General features: G+C 42.4%; 1 pseudogene; it reads right to left on the bottom strand.

Moving 5' to 3' along the window:
• Window positions 1-7,255, bottom strand: part of LOC107749624 (lysyl oxidase homolog 4-like) — a 20,758-nt pseudogene that overhangs the window by 1,188 nt on the left and 12,315 nt on the right.

Genomic DNA, 7,255 nt, shown 5'->3' with positions numbered 1-7,255 from the left:
GTGTGCTCGTACCGTCCGCACAGGTGACTCCGGCGGCTCTGGCTCCGCCTCCTCGTGGGCAGTACACCTGTGTGTTCCTGTGGCACTGCTGGATGGAGATCTCGGTGCCGATGCAGTGTGTTCCGCTCAGAAGCACGTCCTCGGACCCGGAGCTGCTGGGCCAGAACCAGGTCTCCTGCGGGACGGACCGAACACGAGACTGAATCCACAGGAATCCACCCAGAGTCTAATAACGGCCGCTATTACAGCTAATTCATGCACATTATCAAATATTTTCCACGTTCCTCTCCACCGTCTATTTAGCGAGAGCTGCTTTTAAACAGGCTTTTATAAGAGTGCAAATGTGCTCCGGTCCAGCGGCTCTATTTTGGGTTTGTTTTCTCTCTGGTTTCCTGCTCTTTCCCTGAATCTGTGCAGGGCTGTAATTACCTCTGCATGGGAAACAACAGCCGTGAAAACAAAAGTTTCACGGGTGTAAACAGTGACAGTGAAACACATTCAGCTCTCCGTTACTACTAAGAGTGATTTCAATGAGTGATCGTTCAGTTGTCACTCATAAGAGTCTCTTCAGCACAATAACATTCGAGCCGAGTGTTACTGTTCACACAAGAAGAAATTAGATTTCTGACAGCCACTGGTCACAGAAAAGAAATCAAGTCAAACAGCACTGACATGCTTCCTAACCCATGTGACCAAAAGCACAAATCCTATTGGTTGGCCAGTTTTCTTTGCAGTGTGATGGAAAAGAGATTAGAACAATCTCCCTAAGAAATTTTGCACTAGCTATGCTTCCATCCACCTATTTTTATGCAAATTTTGGGATATCGCATAAAAAACGTTGGACGGAAATGCCAAGATGTGCATAAATTCTAAAAATGCACATAAAAAAATGTATTTGCTCAATTGAGGTCGGATAATTTTTTTGCACAGAAACTACGATGGAAACACATTTACAAAATAAATTCATCTCATCGCACACCATCTCAAATACTGTTTTAATATTTTTGAAATGCCTGAGCCAAAGTCCGTCATCTAAATAATTGAGTAATTATCTCACGATTGATTCTCAAACATCAGGCATCCGAACGCAAGATCACATGACCGCGTTTGCTATTGCGATTCTGGCGCGAGTCGTTTATTATGTAAGAAAAAGAGCCAGACTTCACCGGTTGCAACATTTTATTATTGATTCTTCGCGCCAGTTTCCAAGAAAGTGACCATTTTATTCTCTTAAACACATGGGATGGAGACGGTGCTTCATTCACATATGTTTTATGTTATATTCTCATTTTTCATAGTTAAATGCACAACTTTGGTTGGAAACATAGCTACTGATGGCATGCGACAGACGCATTAACTTCTTATCCCAAACTTTTGAGCGGTAGTGTAGTAAGTAAATGCTCCTCCATCATGAGATCTGGGACGTACAGATGTAGTACAGAGTTAACGTCACGTACCTGATGGGCTCTGGAAGCGAAGCCGAAGCCGAGCTGTCGACACACCACCATGGCTTCATTAATGCCCCAGTTCTCACTGCAGACGGAGCCCCAGCGCTGCTGACCGTTCACCTCCATCAGCACCTCCACCCGGCCCTCCGCCGCCTCCCGCCCCCCCGCCAGACGCACCTGAGCATCACAGATCCAAAATTATGGATGCAAGCAGCACTTAAGTGCAACAAGAGGGAAAACGAGGAGCTAAACATGGCAGGGAACATCAGACCAACTGCAGAAATGAGTAATCAAAGCCATTTATAAATGATGTACGGCAAACTCGTTGAAAAAACAAAGACAATCACTTGTAATATTATTTAATTGCTGATCACTTTTGACCAATAGGTGGCGCTGTGACAAAATTGATATGGTGTATTCAGTGTGAGGTCACAGTGACGTGCTCAAAGTTTGGTGTCAATGTGCAAAAGTGTCACAGAGTTACAGCTTCAAAATCATTTTGGCATCATGCCGTCAGATTTGTTGATGTGTTAAACGATAAAAGTTTGGCACAAGTTCAGTAGCTGTTTTGTCGGCATGATCTTAAGATGATCTGAATCAAATTTGGTGAAAATCAGACAAACAGTCTAAGAGGAGTACGAAAAAGAAGGCTTTCAAAGAAGATCAAAATAGACAGGAAGTGTAGCATAACTGGTATCTATGTTCTCGGCATGATCCAAGGAATCTATCTCATGACCACTAGGTGGCGCTGTGCCGAAACTGTGCAGGTGTCCTTAGGTCACGGTTGTCATTACACACACCAAGTTTGGTCAGAATATGTTAAAGCGTTGTGGAGATATAGCCTCATCTCCACTTCGGCAAACTCTTCATCAAATTTATCCGTGTGTTATTCGAGAACGATTTGACGAATCGATTCGAATTCCTGAACTTTTTATCGCCATGATCTGAAGATGATCTGGTTTGCTTTTTGTGAAAATCAGAGCCACAGTCTAGGAGGAGTTAAAAAGGCTAAGCATTTCAAGAATTTTATTGGTTATTGGATTAACATGAGTGCAACTTTGGACAGTTGGTGGCGCTAGAGAGTTTGAGTTAGAGACTCCAAATTTGCTGTGATTAATGTTCATACTGTCCTCTATCTGTGTGCCAAATTTCACAACTTTTTACCATCCGCTTCTACAGGCTGCCAATGACTCAAAGCGGAAGATTACTGTACTATTACAGTAAGTGTCTCTGCACGTACCGTCGCGCTCAGGCCGGTGTTGGGGACGTTGCAGCGGACAGATGCATCCTGGGAGTGTTTGCATGAGTAACGCTGGACCTCCTGGAAGCGGCACTGTGTGATGGAGCTCTCCCGGCCCGAACACTGCACCGCGCTCATGTGGATCGGACCCGTACCTGCACAAACACAAACACATGTTCCACGTGCTGATGTCTGGACACCACAAGTCTGTTTACCTGCTAGAAATAGTCATTAGCGCGTTGTGTTTGGCAGAAAACTGCAACTGGCCTGATCGCAAGATAAACGGGGGCAGACGTGCATGTGTGATGTGGACGCTGGATTCAGTAAATTACACACACGGGCCAAATGGAAGCGTTTAATAGATGGAAATAGCAGCAGACGGGACGGAGAGACGCGTGCGTACGGACGACACTCCCTGTAATTAGTGCACGGTTGGGTCATGAAGTCACCAGCAAACGTGTCTCGTACTCTCCTCATCACCACTGAAGAACAGACTGACAGCGTATAATTCAGAACATTTACCCTGAAAATAGAGGCATTCAAACACCAAGGCAAAACCCCAAACCTGAGGCGATGGAACAAATGCACATGGTATAGCAGAGCATGCTGGGAAGACATGTTGTGATGTGCATGGTCAGCAGTAAGCATTCAGGGCCCTTGTGTTCCACAACATCTGAGTAACTCAGTGAGTCTCCAGACTGGTTTATGCTGGTTAGTCCTGGACTAACTGCTGGACCAACATTACACCACAAATAAAAAGCCTAGTCTCTCTGTTGAAAGTTTGAAAATGAATAGAAGACACATTATTTCTGTTAAACACTAAATTTTTTTAATTGTATATTTTTTAAATATAAGAATAGTTAGGGTTACAAATATTTTTATTTTAATATTTTTATTTAGTAGTAGTAATAATAATAATAATAATACAATTATTATTATGATTTTATAGTCATATCGATATATAATCACAATTTTATGGCCAAATTGTGCAGGGTGGTAAGGGTTAGGAATTTTTTGTTTCATATTTTATGGTAATAATACATGTATTAAAATAATAATCCTTATTATTATTAGATTTATTGCAGGGAGTTAATTAGGAATATTTATTATTTTGTTTAATACTTTTGTTTAATAATAATAAAAAAAACTCAAACCTTGACCCATCAGCCACTGGGAAAGAGGAAATAGCATTGAAACGAGCGGCTCGTATCAGCTCTGAATCTTTTACCATGGTGAGGAGTCATTACCTTGACCCATGAGCGCTCCTCGCGGGGCCTCTCTGGCCGAGCCGAAGCCCAGCTCTCTGCACACCACACTGGCCGCTGTTAGATCCCACAGATGGTCACACACGGCCCCCCACTTACCCTCGCGGAGCACCTCCACCCGGCCCTCGCCCAGCCGCGCACCGGCCTTCAGACGCACCTCCGCCTACGGGAACACAGAGACACGTGAGCCGCATCCCCGGAGCCAGTGCTCACAGCTGGAGCTGGACTGTGTGCGGCACTCACGTTCAGAGGGGGCGGAGCCTGTGGGTGTCTGGAGGCGGAGCTTCTGGAGAACTGAGCGCCGGGAACACAGCGCACCACCGCGTGCATCGCTCCGGCGCAGGGGACGTCGTGCCGTGGGACGGAGAGCTGCGCCCGACACTGCGTCAGAGACACCTCTGTACCCGAACACTGAACCCGCTCGACCCAGAACGCCTTCTTACTGACCGCAGACCTGCAGACACACACACATCACTCTGAGAGTCCGTTCATACACACAGCACTGACAACAAACAGCACATGAAGCCGTACCTTGTGGCTGGATCCTCCATCTTTGAGTCCCACAGTTTCCTGAAACGACACAAATGAGCCAATAAATAGGATTGGACTAAATAAACAGGCTTTGCATGAGCGCCAGAGCTTGTTTGTGTGTGTCAGTCACATACAGCTGTGGTCAGAATTATTGGGCCCCTTGGTAAAAAACTCACAAAAATCATTTATTTTCTAAAGAGATTTAACTCCACTTTCAACTGTTCTATCTCAATGAAAGGTTAGATTTTTGTGAATTTTTTGAATGAAAGATCAATTGGATAAACAATGGAGATTTATTTTTACAGCCTTCTTTGCTCATAGGGGACCAATAACTCTGACCATGACTGTGTATATATATATATATATATATATATAGCATGGTCAGCGAGCAGTAGATGGTAAATAAACTCTATGGAAACACTCTGGGACATTCTGCTGGGTTTGTGGTCAGCAAACGTTCACACACAGATCTTCATGTTCTCAAAGCTGAGCCAAAACCGCTCATGCTTGTGTTTCCCGTCCATATATCAGCATGAAAACACAGCGAGACGAGGCCCGGGTGTATTCTGGTCTAGAATCTGAAACACAGCAGCGTCTGAGTATCAGTGAAAAAACCCAGACGGACAGAACGAGACTCAGAAACATCCATGATTCCTGCGCTTTCCTGTAGTTTAGAGAGGAAAGGATGGCGCTTGCAACTCCAGGGTTGTGGGTTTGATTACCAGGGAAAGCAAGAACTGATAAAGAGTAAATGTGTACAATCAATCAATCAATCAATAAATCAATCAATCAATTCCAACACGAAACTCAACACCTGTGCAAACTGAACAGAAACAAGCTGACAAAAGATTGAATCCAATATTTGGTGATAACAAGTGTGTAGAATTTACTAGGGCATGTCTCTACCAATATCCAGAGAATTTCTCACATATTTATTACACTATATACTGATAAACTGAAGATTCACTGGATGCTTTCAGCTGATTTCTATTGAGCTGTCAGCAACTGAACTGCAGCGTCAAACTATTTCAAATACAGTCGATTAAGCTACAAACTCGATCATAAAGCACAATGTTTCCATCTAACATGTGTTTAGAGCTGCAGCTCGTCATATTAATGGAGAGTTTCACTAGTTAACAGTAAACCAGTTTCCTCACCTTGAATATGTTCTAGATTTGTGTTGGATGTTATCTTTGGAATGGAAATATGGATATTTTATTTGTAAACCTCATACTTCTTTCGCTTATTTCAGTTAATGTGATTAATCTAGCGAGCTGAGACAGTAGTAGAGCTGACAGTGTCGTGTAAACATGACTGAAGACGAGAAACAGACGAACCGATTCAATTGAATGAGTCATTTACGCTGGAACCGATCCGAATGATTCAAACTCGTGACTTCGATCATTCGGTTCAAGCGATTCACTAGTAAATAACAGTTCAAAAGAGCCATTCATTTTCGACTTTCGACATCGCTTGTAATGAAAACTCCGAATCAGTTAAACCATTGCGTCGCAAAATGATTCACTGTTTCGAAGCGCTCCAATCGGTTCGCGAATCGTTTGATTCAGATCGGGACTTCGGAGCGTGGATCGCGAATCTTTTTTCTGATTTCGTTTTTATTAAACCGTAGAAAACATCAAACCATTAAGACAGTACAGTAAAAAGAAAGAAATTGTTTTTATTATAGTAAAAGTGTAGTAACCATGTTTTTTTGTATAACAAGTTATACCGTTTTACTACAAATACCATGGTTAAACTATGGTTAGTGTAGCAAAGTTAATTTGTGGTTACCCTGGTTTAACTATAGTAACCATGCTTTTGTCACCTTAAGAGGACACACAGATGAATATAGAGATGCAGTTTCCACTGCTTTAGAGATCAGATGAACATTAATAACTCTGATCAAAGTTTCTCTGTGGTTCATTAGCAAACAAGTGAATGAATCTTCCTCAGAAGAGACAAAAACAGCAACTCACTTCAGTTTCTGACTTGTATTATAATCACGTCCAGAAGCTTTTGGTGAGATTTGGAGTAACTCATGAATCTGTAGTTTGCTCTCTTCATATTTAAGGAGAGAACTGTAGTTTCTAAAGTCAGACATCGCTTGTTATGATTTTCAAGGCTGTAGAGTTTAGTTTAGAGACGCTGTGACATGATCCTAACAATATCAGACTGATCAATTATCTCTAGCAATCATTTTGATCAATCAATTAAGTGTCTGTAATCTGCTGTTATTCCCCATCAATGCCACAATCAAACCTACACTCTTGTGTGATAATATATAACAAGAAATTTATAAAAACAAAATTGTAGGCCAATAATTTTGACTGGAAACACCACAAGTGTGGCCAAAAAAGTACAAAAATGTTTTGGTAAGTTGTTTATCCTGTGTGAATAAATCCAGAAAGTTTTAGTCCAGCGTGAAAACATTAACTAGCATTTTTAGGAAAAAGAAAATCCTCAAATGCTTGGGATAAAATGACCAGAACACAACATGAGGCTCAATCACAGACATTATTTTAGGCATTTAACCAAAAAAACATCCAAAATCCATTGCCTTCAGGACGACGGAGCCGGAAGTGTTAAAATGCAGCTCGTGTCTGGGTTTCGGCCTGCAAAAATACATCATCCTGCAGGATTATACAGCGGCAGGTTAAACAAAAGAGCTGAAACGACCGTCCTAACGAGTCACTGAATTAAAGCAGCAGTTAAAACACCCACAAGCACCTGCTGGAACACACAGAGCTCTCGGTGTCGCATGGAAACACAAC

This window comes from Sinocyclocheilus rhinocerous, unplaced genomic scaffold (assembly GCF_001515625.1).
Source record: "Sinocyclocheilus rhinocerous isolate Xijiao unplaced genomic scaffold, SAMN03320098_v1.1 scaffold4136, whole genome shotgun sequence".
Classification (NCBI taxonomy): Eukaryota; Metazoa; Chordata; class Actinopteri; order Cypriniformes; family Cyprinidae; genus Sinocyclocheilus; species Sinocyclocheilus rhinocerous.
The sequence above is the reverse complement of the archived record's forward strand: the minus strand, read 5'-3'. Positions and strand labels throughout refer to the sequence as shown.